Source organism: Elephas maximus, chromosome 4 (genome assembly GCF_024166365.1).
Source record: "Elephas maximus indicus isolate mEleMax1 chromosome 4, mEleMax1 primary haplotype, whole genome shotgun sequence".
Taxonomy (NCBI): domain Eukaryota; kingdom Metazoa; phylum Chordata; class Mammalia; order Proboscidea; family Elephantidae; genus Elephas; species Elephas maximus.
The window spans coordinates 23,638,876-23,655,513 of record NC_064822.1 but is presented as its reverse complement, the minus strand read 5'-3'; the positions used below and the strand labels follow the sequence as shown (position 1 = coordinate 23,655,513).

Sequence of the window (16,638 nt, the reverse complement as noted above, 5' to 3'; positions counted from 1 at the left end):
CACGCAGGCAAGAAGGGAATGGGACGACATATACAGAACACTGAAGGAGAAAAACTGCCAGCCAAGGATCATATATCCAGCAAAACTCTCTCTGAAATATGAAGGCAAAATTAAGATATTTACAGATAAACACAAGTTTAGAGAATTTGCAAAAACCAAACCAAAGCTACAAGAAATACTAAAGGATATTGTTTGGTCAGAAAACCAATAATATCAGGTACCAGCACAACACAAGGTCACAAAACAGAACATCCTGATATCAACTCAAATAGGGAAATCACAAAAACAAATTAAGATTAATTAAAAAAAAATGCTCATAACAGGGAATCATTGAAGTCAATAAGTAAAAGATCACAATAATCAAAAAGAGGGACTAAATGCAGGTGGCATACAACGGCCATATGGAGAGTGATACAAGGTGATATAGAACAATACAAGTTAGGTTTTTACTTAGAAAAATAGGGGTAAATAATAAGGTAACCATAAAGAGGTATAACAACTCCATAACTCAAGATAAAAGCCAAGAAAAACATAACTACTCAACAAACATAAAGTCAAACACTACGAAAATGAGGATCTCACAATTTACTAAGAAAAACGTCTCAGCACAAAAAAGTATGTGGAAAAATGAAATTGTCAACAACACACATAAAAAGCCATCAAAATGACAACACTAAACACTTATTTATCTAAATTATGCTGAATGTAAATCGACTAAATGCACCAATAAAGAGACAGAGAGTCTCGGACTGGATAAAGAAACACGATCCGTCTATATGCTGCCTACAAGAGACACACCTTACACTTAGAGACACAAACAAACTAAAACTCAAAGGATGGAAAAAAATATATCAAGCAAACAATAAGCAAAAAAGGAGTAGCAATATTAATTTCTGACAAAATAGACTTCAGACTTAAATCCACCACAAAGGATAAAGAAGGACACTACATAATGATAAAAGGGACAATTGATCAGGAAAACATAACCATATTAAATATTTATGCACCCAATGACAGGGCTGCAAGATACATAAATCAAATTTTAACAGAACTGAAAAGTGAGATAGACACCTCCACAATTAGAGTAGGAGACTTCAACACACCACTTTCGGAGAAGGACAGGACATCCAGTAAGAAGCTCAATAGAGACACGGAAGACCTAATTACAACAATCAACCAACTTGACTTCATTGACTTATACAGAACTCTCCACCCAACTGCTGCAAAGTATACTTTTTTTCTAGTGCACATGGAACATTCTCTAGAATAGACCACATTTTAGGTCATAAAACAAACCTTTGCAGAATCCAAAACATCGAAATATTACAAAGCATCTTCTCAGACCACAAGGCAATAAAACTAGAAATCAATAACAGAAAAACTAGGGAAAAGAAATCAAATACTTGGAAACTGAACAATACCCTCCTGAAAAAAGACTGGGTTATAGAAGACATTAAGGAGGGAATAAGGAAATTCATAGAATGCAACGAGAATGAAAATACTTCCTATCAAAACCTCTGGGACACAGCAAAAGCAGTGCTCAGAGGCCAATTTATATCGATAAATGCACACACACAGAAAGAAGAAAGAGCCAAAATCAGAGAACTGTCCCTACAACTTGAACAAATAGAAAGTGAGCAACAAAAGAACCCATCAGGCACCAGAAGAAAACAAATAATAAAAATTAGAGCTGAACTAAATGAATTAGAGAACAGAAAAACAATTGAAAGAATTAACAAAGCCAAAAGCTGGTTCTTTGAAAAAATTAACAAAATTGATAAACCATTGGCTAGACTGACTAAAGAAATACAGGAAAGGAAACAAATAACCAGAATACGAAACGAGATGGGCCACATCACAACAGACCCAACTGAAATTAAAAGAATCATATCAGATTATTACGAAAAATTGTACTCTAACAAATTTGCAAACCTAGAAGAAATGGATGAATTCCTGGAAAAACACTACCTACCTAAATTAACACAATCAGAAGTAGAGCAACTAAATAGACCCACAACAAAAAAAGAGATTGAAACGGTAATCAAAAAACTCCCAACAAAAAAAAGCCCTGGCCCGGATGGCTTCACGGCAGAGTTCTACCAAACTTTCAGAGAAGAGTTAACACCACTACTACTAACGGTATTTCAAAGCATAGAAAATGACGGAATACTACCCAACTCATTCTATGAAGCCACCATCTCCCTGATACCAAAACCAGGTAAAGACATTACAAAAAAAGAAAATTACAGACCTATATCCCTCATGAACTTAGATGCAAAAATCCTCAACAAAATTCTAGCCAATAGAATTCAACAACATATCAAAAAAATAATTCACCACGATCAAGTGGGATTTATACCAGGTGAATGGCACTAGTTTTTATGCAAGGCTGGTTTAATATCAGAAAAACCATTAATGTAATCCACCACATAAATAAAAGACAAAAACCACATGATCTTATCAATTGATGCAGAAGAGGCATTTGACAAAGTCCAACACCCATTTATGATAAAAACTCTCACCAAAATAGGAATTGAAGTAAAATTCCTCGACATAATAAAGGGCATCTATGCAAAGCCAACAGCCAACATCACTCTAAATGGAGAGAACCTGAAAGCATTTCCCTTGAGAATGGGAACCAGACAAGGATGCCCTTTATCACCGCTCTTATTCAACATTGTGCTAGAAGTCCTAGCCAGGGCAATTAGGCTAGACAAAGAAATAAAGGGAATCCGGATTGGCAAGGAGGAAGTAAAATTATCTCTATTTGCAGATGACATGATCTTATACACAGAAAACCCTAAGGAATCCTCCAGAAAACTACTGAAACTAATAGAAGAGTTTGGCAGAGTCTCAGGTTACAAGACAAACATACAAAAATCACTTGGATTCCTCTACATCAACAAAAAGAACATCGAAGAGGAAATAACCAAATCAATACCATTCACAGTAGCCCCCAAGAAGATAAAATACTTAGGAATAAATCTTACCAAGGATGTAAAAGACCTATACAAAGAACTACAAAGCTCTACTACAAGAAATTAAAAAGGACATACTTAAGTGGAAAAACATACCTTGCTCATGGATAGGAAGACTTGACATAGTAAAAATGTCTATTCTACCAAAAGCCATCTATACATACAATGCACTTACGATCCAAATTCCAATGTCATTTTTTAAGGTGATAGAGAAACAAATCACCAACTTCATATGGAAGGGAAAGAAGCCTCGGATAAGCAAAGCATTACTGAAAAAGAAGAAGAAAGTGGGAGGCCTCACTCGACCTGATTTCAGAACCTATTATACAGCCACAGTAGTCAAAACAGCCTGGTACTGGTACAACAACAGGCACATAGACCAGTGGAACAGAATTGAGAACCCAGATATAAATCCATCCATATATGAGCAGCTGATATTTGACAAAGGCCCAGTGTCAGTTAATTGGGGAGAAGATAGTCTTTTTAACAAATGGTGCTGGCATAACTGGATCTCCATTTGCAAAAAAATGAAACAGGACCCATACCTCACACCATGCACAAAAACTAACTCCAAGTGGATCAAAGACCTAAACAGAAAGACTAAAACGATAAAGATCATGGAAGAAAAAATAGGGACAACCTTAGGAGCCCTAATACAAGGCATAAACAGAATACAAAACATTACCAAAAATGACAAAGAGAAACCAGATAACTGGGAGCTCCTAAAAATCAAACACCTATGCTCATCTAAAGACTTCACCAAAAGAATAAAAAGACCACCTACAGACTGGGAAAGAATTTTCACCTATGACATCTCCGACCAGTGCCTGATCTCTAAAATCTATATGATTCTGTCAAAACTCAACCACAAAAAGACAAACAACCCAATCAAGAAGTGGGCAAAGGATATGAACACACACTTCACTAAAGAAGATATTCAGGCAGCCAACAGATACATGAGAAAATGCTCTCGATCATTAGCCATTAGAGAAATGCAAATTGGAACTATGATGAGATTCCATCTCACTCCAACAAGGCTGGCATTAATCAAAAAAACACAAAATAATAAATGTTGGAGAGGCTGTGGAGAGATTGGAACTCTTATACACTGCTGGTGGTACAACCACTTTGGAAAATGGTACAACCACTTTGGAAAATCTATCTGGCGTTATCTTAAACAGTTAGAAATAGAACTACCATACAACCCAGAAATCCCACTCCTGGGAATATACCCTAGAGATACAAGAGCCTTCACACAAACAGATATATGCACACCCATGTTTATTGTAGCTCTGTTTACAATAGCAAAAAGCTGGAAGCAACCAAGGTGTCCATCAATGGATGAATGGTTAAATACATTGTGGTATATTCACACAATGGAATACTACGCATCGATAAAGAACAGTGACGAATCTGTGAAACATTTCATAACATGGAGGAACCTGGAAGACATTATGCTGAGCGAAATTAGTCAGAGGCAAAAGGACAAATATTGTATAAGACCACTATTATAAGATCTTGAGAAATAGTATAAACTGAGAAGAACACATACTTTTGTGGTTACGAGGGGGGGAGGGAGGGAGGGAGGGAGAGGGTTTTTTAGTGATTAATTAGTAGATAAGAACTGCTTTAGGTGAAGGGAAGGAGAACACTCAATACATGGAAGGTCAGCTCAATTGGACTGGACCAAAAGCAAAGAAGTTTCCGGGATAAAATGAATGCTTCAAAGGTCAGCGGAGCAAGGGTGGGGGTTTGGGGACTATGGCTTAAGGGGACTTCTAAGTCAATTGGCAAAATAATTCTATTATGAAAACATTCTGCATCCCACTTTGAAATGTGGTGTCTGGGGTCTTAAATGCTAACAAGCGGCCATCTAAGACGCATCAATTGGTCTCAACCCACCTGGATCAAAGGAGAATGAAGAACACCAAGGTCACACGACAACTAAGAGCCCAAGAGACAGAAAGGGCCACATGAACCAGAGACCTACATCATCCTGAGACCAGAAGAACTAGTTGGTGCCCGGCTACAATCGATGACTGCCCTGACAGGGAGCACAACAGAGAACCCCTGAGGGAGCAGGAGACCAGTGGGATGCAGACCCCAAATTCTCATAAAAAGACCATACTTAATGGTCTGACTGAGACTAGAGGAATCCCGGCGGTCATGGTCCCCAAACCTTCTGTTGGCACAGGACAGGAAGCATCCCCGAAGACAACTCATCAGACATGAAAGGGACTGGACAGTGGGTAGGAGAGAGATGCTGATGAAGAGTGAGCTAATCATATCAGGTGGACACTTGAGACTGTGTTGGCATCTCCTGTCTGGAGGGGGGATGGGAGGACAGAGAGGGTTGGAAGCGGGCAAAATAGTCACGAAAGGAGAGACTGGAAGGGCTGACTCATTAGGGGGAGAGCAAGTGGGAGTACGGAGTAAGATGTATATAAACTTAAACATGTGACAGACTGACTTGATTTGTAAACGTTCACTTGAAGCTCAATAAAAGTTAATAAAAAAAAAATCAAAGGATAGAAAAAAATACATCAAGCAAACAGCTACCAAAAAAGAGCAGGAGTGGCAATACTAATCTCAGATAAAATAGACTTTAAAACAAAATCCACCATAAAAGACAAAGAAGGGTACTATATAATGACTAAAGGGACGATCCATCATGAAGATATAACCATAATAAGCATCTATGCACTCAATGACAGGGCTCCAAAATAATAAGACAATCTCTAACAGCACTGAAAAGAGAAACTGACAATTCCACAATATAACGGAAGACTTCAACACACTACTCTTGGTAAAGGACAGAACATCTAGAAAGAAACTCAGCAAAGATACAGAATAATTAAAGGGCACAATCAGCCAACTTGACCTTATAGACATATATAAAACATTCCACCCAACAGCTACAAAGTATACATTCTTTTCCAACGCACATGGAACATTCTCCAGAATAGACCACATCTTCGACCACAGAGCAACCCTCAACAAAATCCAAAACATTGTGATAATACAAAGTATCTTCTCTGACCACAACACCATCAAGGCAGAAATTAACAACAGGAAGAGTGAGGAAAAAAAATCAATTACACAGAAACTGAATAACATCCTGCTTAAAAAGCACTGGGTAATAGAAGAAATCAGAGATGGAATAAAAAAATTTCTAAAATCAAATGAGAATGAGAACACATCATATGAAAACCTTTGGGACACAGCAAAGGCAGTGCTCAAAGATCAATTTATAGCAATAGATGCACAAATCACAAAAGGGACAAAATCAAAGCATTAGCTATACAACTTGAACAAATAGAAAGAGAACAGCAAAAACAGCCCACAGCCACCAGAAGAAAGGAAATAATAAAGATCAGAGCAGAAACAGAGAATAGAAAAACAACAGAAAGAATCAACAAAATCAAAAGTTGGTTCTTTCAAAGGATCAACAAAATCGACAAACTACTGACCAAACTGATAAAAGAAAAAAAGATCGTACCAGCCAGATACCAATGTAGGAAATGAACTCTCAAGGATTATCCAAAACCAAAAGAATTACAACAGGGAACCAGAGAGGTTAATCTGTAAATGACAACAATGTCAGAACAATGAAAGAAGAAATAAACAGTGTAGGTAGGACTCACTTAACCCAAATAAGAAATGAAATGGGGGACATTACAACAGACCCAACTGAAATAACAAGGATCATAACAGAGTATTATGAAAAACTATACTCCAACAAATTTGAAAACTTAGAGGAAATGAACAGATTTCTAGAAAAACACTACGTACCCAAACTACACAAATGATGTTGAAAATCTGAAAAGACCCATAACAAAAGAAGAGATTGAAAAAGAATTAACCCCCCACCCCCCCCAAAAAAAGCCCTGTTCCAGATGGCTTCACTGGAGAATTCTACCAAACATTCAAAGAAGAGCTTACACCAGTACTACTCAAACTATTTCAGAACATAGAAAAGGAAGCAATACTTCCGAATTCACTCTATGAAGCCAGCATAACCCTGATACCCAGACCAGGCAAAGACACCACAAAAAAGGAAAATTACAGACCAGTATCTCTCATGAATATAGATGTGAAAATTCTCAACAAAACTCTAGCCAACAGTATTCAGCATCATATCAAAAAAAGAATACACCATGAACAAGTAGGATTCACACAAGGTATGCAAGGATGGTTGAACATTAGAAAATTAATCAACATAACCCACCACATAAATAAAATGAAAGAATCACATGATCATCTCAAGGGACACGGAAAAGGCATCTGACAAAGTCCAACACCCATTCTTGATAAAAATTCTCAATAAAATAGGTATAGAAGGCAAATTTCTCAACATATTAAAGGGCATCTACGCAAAACCAAAGGCCAACATCATTCTTAATGGAGAGAGGCTGAAAACATTCCCCTTGAGAACAGAAACAAGACAAGGATTCCCTTCATCATCACTCCTACTTAACATTGGGCTGGAAGTTCTAGCTAGAGCAATAAGGCAAGAAAAAGAAATGAAGAGTATCCAAATTGATAATGGAGAAGTTAAACTGTCCCCATTTGCAGATGATATAATACTATACATAAAAAATAGAAAATCCAAAAGACTCCATGAGAAAAATACTAGAACTAATAGAAAGATTCAGCAGAGTAGCAGGAAACAAAATAAACATGCAAAAATCAGTTGGATTCCTATACACCAATAAGGAGAATGATGAAAAGGAAATCAGGAAAACAACACTATTTACAAAAGCCCCTAAAAAAACAAAATCTAACTAGGAATGTAAAAGACCTATACAAAGAAAACTACAAAACACTACTGCAAGGACCCAAAAGAGATCTACATAAATGGAAAAGCATACCATGCTCATGAATAGGTAGATACAACATTGTGAATGTGACAAATCTACCCAAAGCAATTTACAAGTACAATGCAATCCTGATCCAAATACCAACAACATTCTTTAAAGAGATGGAAAAACAAAACATTACATTTATATGGAAATGGAAGAAGCTCCGGATAAGTAAAGCACTATTGACCAAGAAGAATAAAGTAGGAGGACTCACACTACCTGACCTCATAACTTACTATACAGCTAGGTAGTCAAAAGAGCCTGGTACTAGTACAACAACAAGTACATTGACCAACGGAACAGAATTGAGAACGCAGATGTAAATCCATCCACCTACAGTCACCTAATATTCGACAAGGGCCCAAAATCCATCAAATGGGGAAATGGCAGTCTTTTTTAACAAATGGTGCTGGCAAAACTGGATGTCCATCTGCTAAAAAATGAAACAGAACCCATACCTCACACCGTACACAAAAACTAATTCAAAATGGATCAAAGACCTAAATATAGAGCCAAAAACTAAAGTTCATAGAAGAAAAAATAGGATCAACACTAGAGGCACTAATACAGGGCATTAACAGGATATAAACCATAACCAACAATACACAAACTCCAGAAGATAAGCTAGATAACTGGGATCTTCTAAAAATTAAACACTTATGCTCATCAAGACTTCATCAAAAGAGTAAAAAGAGAACCTACAGACTTGGAAAAAAAATTTGGCTATTACAAAGCAGACAAATATCTAATCTCTAAAATCTACAGGAAAATCCAATACCTCTACAACAAAAAGACAAATAATCCAAATAAAAAATGGGCAAAGGAAATGACAGACACTTCATGAAAGAAGACATTCGAGTGGCCAGCAGACACGTGAGGAAATGCTCGCGATCACTAGCCATTAAAAAAAAAAAAAAAATTAGAGAAATGCAAATCAAAACCACAACGATATACCAGCTCACCCTGGCATTACCGGCACGAATCAAAAAAACAGGAAATAATAAATGTTGGAGAGGTTGTGGGGAGATTGGAACTCTTACGCACTGCTGGTGGGAATGCAAAATGATACAACCATTTTGGAAAATGATATAGCGCTTCCTTAGAAAACTAGAAATAGAAATACCATATGATCCAGCAATCCCACCCCTAGGAATATATCCTAGAGAAATAAGAGTTGTCACATGAATAGACATATGCACACCCATATTCACTGCAGCATTGCTTACAATAGCAAAAAGATGGAAACAACCTAGATGCCTATCAACAAACTACGGTACATACATACAATGGAATATTATGCATTGATAGAGAACAATTATGAATCTGTGTAGCATCTCCTAACGTGGATGAATCTGGAGGGCTTTATGCTGAGTGAAATAGGTCAATCACAAAATGACAAATATTGTATAAGACCACTACTGTAAAAACTCATGAAAAAGTTTACACACAAAAAGAAACAATCTTTGATGGTTACGAGGGAGGGGAAGGGTACAGAGAGAAAAACAATAAATAGACAATAGATAAGTGGTAACATTGGTGAAGGGTAAGACAGTACACAATACTGAGGAAGCCAGCACAACTTGTACAAGCCAAGGTCATGGAAGCTCCATAGACACATCCAAACTCCCTGAGAGAATGAATTGATGGGTTGTGGGCTGTGGGGACAGTGGTCTAGGGGAACATCTAGCTCAATTGGCATAACATACTTTAAAAGAAAATGTTCTACATTCTACTTTGGTGAGTAGCATCTGGGGTCTTAAAAGCTTGTGAGCAGCCATCTAAGATACTCCACTGGTCTCATCCCTTCAGGAGCAAGGAAAAACTAGATGGTGCCCAACTACCACCACTGACTGCTCTGACAGGGTTCACAATAGAGGGTCTCAGACAGAGCTGGAGAAAAATGTAGAACAAAGTTCTAAGGCACAAAAAAAAGACCAGACTTACTGGCCTGACAGATACTGGAGAAACCCGAAGAGTATGGCCCCTGGACACCCTTTTAGCTCAGTAACGAAGTCACTCCTGAGGTTCTCCCTTCAGCCAAAGATTAGACAGGCCCATAAAATAAAAAGAGACTAAAGGGGCACACCAGCCCAGGAGCAAGGACTTGAAGGCAGGAGGGGACAGGAAAGCTGGTAATGGGGGACCCAGGGTCGAGAAGGGAGGGTGTTGACAGGTCGTGGGGTTGTTAACCAATGTCATAAAACAATATGTGTACTACTTGTTTAATGAGAAACTAGCCTGTTCTGTAAACCTTCATCTAAAGTATAATTTAAAACAATTATAATTATATTTAATTGGGGGGAAAAAAAGAATTCCAAGTTTTGCCCTTCAAAGAGCTTACACTCTAATATGAGAGAATAAGATGGATAATACAAGAACACAAATGATTTTTCTGCAAGGAAGATGATAATAAAAGTCCCAAGAGAAACATAAACAAAATGTTACCCTGTTTAAAAGAACAGCATTTGAAATCTGGCTACAAATGGAAACATTTAATGGAGAAAAGAGGTATGTGGGAGAGTACTAAAAAATAAGGTTACCATTGACAGAAAGATAAAAAAAAAAGAAGAGCAAAGGGGTTAGATAAAATGAGAGGATATATTTCAGGGAGAAACAAACAAACAAAAAACCAAATCCATTGCTGTCAAGTTGGTTCTGACTCATAGGCACCCTATAGGACACAGCAGAACTGTCCCATGGGGTCTCCAAGGAGCGGCTGGTAGATTTGAACTGCCTACATTTTAGGTTAGGAGCCAAGCTCATTCACTGTGCCATCAGTGCTCCCATTCCAGGGAGAGACACCACGTAAACAAAGGCTCGGAGGTGTAAAAAATACAGGGCATATTTTTTTTTCTTTATATTTGTAGAATCTCAAGTACTACAGTATGGTTGGAAGGATGCTAAGTGGTGCAATCAGTCGATAACTGAAAGGTTGGTAGTTCGAAGTTACCCAGTAGCTCCACAGCAGAAAACACCTGGTGATCTGCTTCTGTAAAGATTTACAAGCAAGAAAACCCTATGGATAGTTCTATTCTGTAACACATGGGGTCACTGTGAGAAGAACAATACAGTACAGCAGGAGAAAGGGAGGATAAAGCCAGAAGATTAAGTTGTAAAGGATTCTAAATGTTACAGATTGATCAGTGATTGGGAGAAGAAAGTGAGAGTCAGTGTTGGGGCCTGTCTATAGAAGTCAGTGGGACTACAGGTAGGACTGACTGGACACTAAATTGATGACTTTTTGTTGTTAGCTGCTGTGGTATTGACCCCTAACTCATGGTCACTCCACGCACAATGACCAAAATGCTGCTTACCAGCTATTGCTTTGCTTGGCCTTCCTACACTTTCTATTACCAGACTTTAAAATGGTGTTGTTTGTAACGTCCACCTCATAGGACTGTTAGGAGGAGTATATGAAATAGTAAAATTAGGCACTTATAATAAGCACTCAAATATTAGCTATGATTTGACTAAAGACTAAAGGTCATTCGGTAATCAAGATTCCCACGTGTCCCCTGTTATTTACTATCAACAATCTTGTATTAATCCAAGGAAAAAAATTATTTTGATCCATGGAGTAGGTAAATAGCAAGAAGTCTGGGTACTAATTTTCTGGTTGTACAGAAGAGATTTTATTGGTTCTTTTCTTAATTCAACTACCTTTGGAGCGCATTAATACAGATGGTGTCCACTGGTTCATTTCTAAGAGTTTCTGATGCCTTCACATCCTGGAGTTAAACGAAGAACCATATCAGCAGTAGGTAAGCATTTAAATGATCAACAATCCTCCATTAGAAGAAAAACTCAGTTCTTAGAACAGCACGACTCTGTGATGACGGCTTTTCAAAGTAAACATGGCCTAATCCTGGGAAGACGATTTCCTATTTTAAGGAATCCCAGGGAAAGGTTTTCTTCGACTACTAGTATTATAATTTGTGATTTAATTATATTCTGTTACAATTTCTGTTTGTGAATATTGGCCATTGTTTTATTTAAGTTGTTTGTCCATTCTATATTTGACATTTACCTTTTGATAACTACGATGGGATTAATGGGTCATATGGCTATGGGTTTGAGGTGGGGTAAATTATCTCCTATATGCATTCATTTCTGCTAAAATTCCACACCATTACCCTTTAACATATTTTACCTGTCTTGATAGACTCATTGATTCCCATTTTGATGTCTTTAATTCTTGATAAAATTATTTGCCTTTCCATGATGCTGTATCCATTTCTCGGTGACTACCTATAAAAATAAAGGTATTATTCAAGTTATTTTCAAAGTAAAAAAATATTCATACCCATGACCCAGCAATTCCTATACATCTGCTCTCTAAAATTAATAAAGACATTGGATGGATGGATGGATGGATGGATGGATGGATGGATGGATGGATGGATGGATGGATGGATGGATGGATGGATGGATGGATGATTGGTTGCAGCATTTTCGTAATGACAAAAACCTGGAAAAAATCTAAATACCTGTAGTATAAGAAAACCCTCATGGCGTAGTGGTTAAGAGCTACAGCTGCTAACCATCAGCAGTTTGAATCCACCAGGCACTCCTTGGAAACTCTATGGGGCAGTTCTACTCTGTCCTATAGGGTCACTATGAGTCAGAATCAACCTGACAGTAGTAGGGTATTAGCAGAAAGAAAGTTAAATAAATTATGAAATTTCCCTATGTTGGAATATTATGTAACCATTAAAAAGAACAGAGTGGATATTTATGTTCTAACATGTAAATATGATAAAACAATATTAATGTAAAAAGAGAGTTGCAGGAAACAGTATGATCTTAAACACTGTAAAAAGCAAACAAGCAAAAACCATATGTATACACATAGAGGATTTATAGAAAGACAGAAAAAGAAAACAATCTGTTAGCATGCTTAATTCTGGGAAGAGGGAATGGGGAGGACAGGGGTAAAGGGAAATTTACTTTCTACTATAAAATCTCTTGAGTTTAAATATCTTGACATTTACTTTATAAGAATAAATAAGATAGATACATAGATATCTGATTTAAGAAAATGAACAATTTCAAACATATACTTTAGGTGTAAAAAGAAATCACAAAATAATATACAAGATATGACTGCATTTCATTTTTACAAACTTATACATATTTTACTTGTATTGATAATAGCAGGTGTAGACAAACGGAACCACAGAAGAATGTATAAATTTGGAATTAAAATATTATTTTTAAAAGCATGTGTTTGACCAGACTTACTGGCCTGACAGACTGGAGAAAACCCAAGAGTATGGCCCCCGGACACCATTTTAGCTCAGTAATGAAGTCACTCCTGAAGTTCACTCTTCATACAAAGATTAGACAGGCCTATAAAACAAAACAAGACTACAGGGGCACACCAGTCTAGGGGCAAGGACTAGAAGGCAGGAGGGGACAGGAAAGCTGGTAATAGGGAACCCAAGGTTGAGAAGGGTGAGTGTTGACATGCCCTGGAGTTGTTAACCAATATCACAAAGCAGCATGTGGACTGTTTAATGAGAAGCTAGTTTGTTCTGTAAACCTTCATCCAAAGTACAATTGAAAAAAAAAAAAGTACGTGTCTGATAAAGTGCCTCTTAAATCTTTGTTCCCATGCTTGCTAACTCAGAATATCCAGTCATTTTTAGGGTCAAAAGTATGATCTCCTGAGACTCTGTAGTATTTATTAGTTAACATAAGACCTTTCCCAACAATGGTAGCACATTGCAACAACAACAGAATCAACTGACAAAACAGGTAAAAATTGTACTTAATGAGTAAGAGTTGCTGTATTGCAACGGGAATTTTTAAGAATAGTTTTTAAATTATTGAAATATAACAGACATATATTAAAACACATAAGTGTATGTAGCTCAATGAATTATCACAAAGTGAACATCTTTATAACCACCACCAAGTTCAAGAAAGAGAATATTACCAGTACCTCATATCCCTGTCTTATTCCTTTCCACATATAAACTTTCTGAACAAGTAATCAATACTCTTATTTTTATTATCATAGATTAGTTTTCTTTGTTTTTGAACTTTATATAAATAGAATCACAGTAGTTCATTTTCATTGCTTGAAAGGACATTTTGCAATGCTATTTACATATAAGCTGCTATGAACATTCCCGTACATGCCTCTTAGTACATTATGCACATACATAGGCATTTCCACCTAGAAGTGGCATTACTGGGTAATAAGTATTCAGTATGTTCAGCTTTAGTAGATAATACCAAATAGTTTTCTAAACTGCCAGTGCCAATTTACATTCTTGCCAGCAATACAAGAGTACCCATTGCTCCACATCCTATTTAGTACTGTCGGTCTTTCATATTTTAGCCATTCTGGTGGATTTGAAGTGGTATCGATTTATGGGTTTAATCCGCATTCCCCTTAAGAGTGATGATGTCACCTTTTCAAATCTTTACTCGTCATTTGGATATACTCTTTTGTGAAAGGTCTGTTCAAGTCTCCTGTTCACTTTTCTATTTGGTTATCTGTCTGTATCTTATTCATCTGTAGGAATTCTTGATATATTCTGGATATGAGCTCTTTGCTGGTTATATGGGTTACAAATATCTTTTACTCTTCATTGTTATTTTTTTAATAATATCTTTGAGGAGTTGGAAGTTCATAATTTTAATGTAATCTAATTTGTCAATCTTCTTTTTAGATAGTGCTTTTTGTGTTAAATATTAAGAAATGTTTGCCTATCCTAATGCCTAGAATATAATCTTCTATTGTATTTCCTGGAAGATTTATTCTACATTTCATATTTATACATACATACAATTCACTTGTAATGGATCTTTCTGTATGGTATGAGGTAAGGGTCAGATTTCATCTTTTACCATATTGACTCAGTACCACTTATTGAAATAATGCCACCTGTCATAAATCAGGAGTCCATATATGTACATGAGTCAGTTTTTGAACTCTCTTTTCTGGTCCACTGGCCATTTTGTCACTCCTTTTATCAATATACACTCTCATTTTGTCTGATAATAAATCTTGATATTTGTTAGATGAATTTCTCCATAGTTCCTTTCCTTCAACACTATCTTAGCTATTTTTAACCCTTTGCATTTCCATATAAATTCTAGAATCAGCTTGTCAGTTTTCACAAAAATGTGCTGGAATTTTTATTGGGATTGTTTGCATCTATTCATTGCATTAAACCCAGTGAATTTGGAAAGAAGTGGTATCTTCAGAATATTGACTCTTTCAATGCATACATATTTATTTAGGTCTTCTATACTTATGATGGAGCCCTGGTGACGCAATGGTTAAGAGCACGGCTGCTAACCAGGTCGGCAGTTCGGATCCATCAGCCACTCCTTGGAAACCCTATGGGGCAGTTCTACTCTGTCCTGTAGGGTCAGTATGAGTCTGAATCAACCCGACGGCAATGAGTTTTATACTTTTGATAATGTGTTATGGTTATCGGTGTAGAGGTATGCATCTTTGATTAGACTTATTCCTAGGCATTTGATACTTTCTAAAACAATTTTATATGGTATCGCTACAATTTTTTTCTCTTTCTAAGTGTTGTTTATTGGTGGTATAGAGAAATGCACCTGATTTTTTAATAAAATTTTTTAATAAGCAGTACTTTAATATTAGAGTGATTTTTTTCTTAATTATTGCACTTTAGATGAAGGTTTACATAACAAACTGGCTTCTCATTACACAATTAGTACACATATTGTTTTGCGACATTGGTTACCAAACTCAAGGCATGTCAGCGCTCTCCCTTCTTGACCTTGGGTTCCCTATTACCAGCTTTCCTGTCCCCTCCTGCCTTCTCATCCTTGCACCTGAGCTTGTGTGCCCCTTTAGTCTCGTTTTGTTTTATGGGCCTGTCTGATCTTTGGCTGAAGGATGAACCTCAGAAGTGACTTCATTACTGACTTAAAAGGGTGCCCAGGGGCCGGACCCCAGTCTCTGTCAGGCCAGTAAGTTGGATCTTTTTAACGAGTTTAAATTTTGTTGTACATTTTTCTCCAGCTCTATACAGGACCCTCTACTGTGATCCCTGTCAGAGCCGTCTGTGGTGGTAGCCAGGCACCACCTAGTTGTGCTGGACTCAGTCTGGTGATGGCCATGGCAGGTGCGGTCCATTAGTCCTTTGGACTAATCTTTCTTCTGTGTCTTCAGTTTTCTTTATTCTCCTTTGCTCCCGGTAGTGCGAGACCAGTAGAGTATCTTAGATGGCCACTCACAAGCTTTTAAGACCTCAGATGCTACTCACCAAAGTAGGAATGTAGCATATTTTCCTTATAAACTATGCCAGTTGAGCTAGATGTCCCCCAGAGCTATGGTCCCCAGACCTCAGCCCAGTATTTTGGTCCCTCAGGAAGTTTGGATGTGTCTATGAAGCTTCCATGACCTTGCCTTGGTCAAGTTGTGCTGGCTTCCCCAGTATTGTGTGCTGTCTTATCCTTCACTAATGTTACCACTTATCTATCGTCTATTTAGTGTTTTTTCCTCCCTACCTCTGCCCTCCCTCTTAACAATCAAAGATTGTTTCTTTTTGTGTGTAAACCTTTTCATGAGTTTTTATAACAATGGTCTCATACAGTATTTGTGCTTTTGTGATTAACTGATTGCACTTCGCATAATGCCCTCCAGATTCATCCATGTTGTGAGATGCTTCACAGATTCATCCTTGTTCTTTATCATCGCACAGTACTCCATTGCGTATAAGTACCATAGTTTTTTTTTATCCATTCATCTGTTGACGGGCATGTAGGTTGTTTCCATCTTTCTGCTATTGTGAACAATGCTGCAA

At 37.2% G+C, this 16,638-nt stretch overlaps 1 long non-coding RNA gene across 1 annotated transcript in view; it reads right to left on the bottom strand.

Annotated features, from left to right (window-relative positions):
* Positions 1-16,638, bottom strand: part of LOC126074880 (uncharacterized) — a 96,530-nt gene that overhangs the window by 35,623 nt on the left and 44,269 nt on the right. Inside the window, exons 2-3 of the long non-coding RNA XR_007517035.1 lie at positions 11,991-12,088; positions 11,501-11,568 (exon numbers count right to left, since the gene is read on the bottom strand). This is a non-coding gene — a long non-coding RNA (uncharacterized LOC126074880). The remainder of the gene's footprint in view (positions 1-11,500; positions 11,569-11,990; positions 12,089-16,638) is intronic.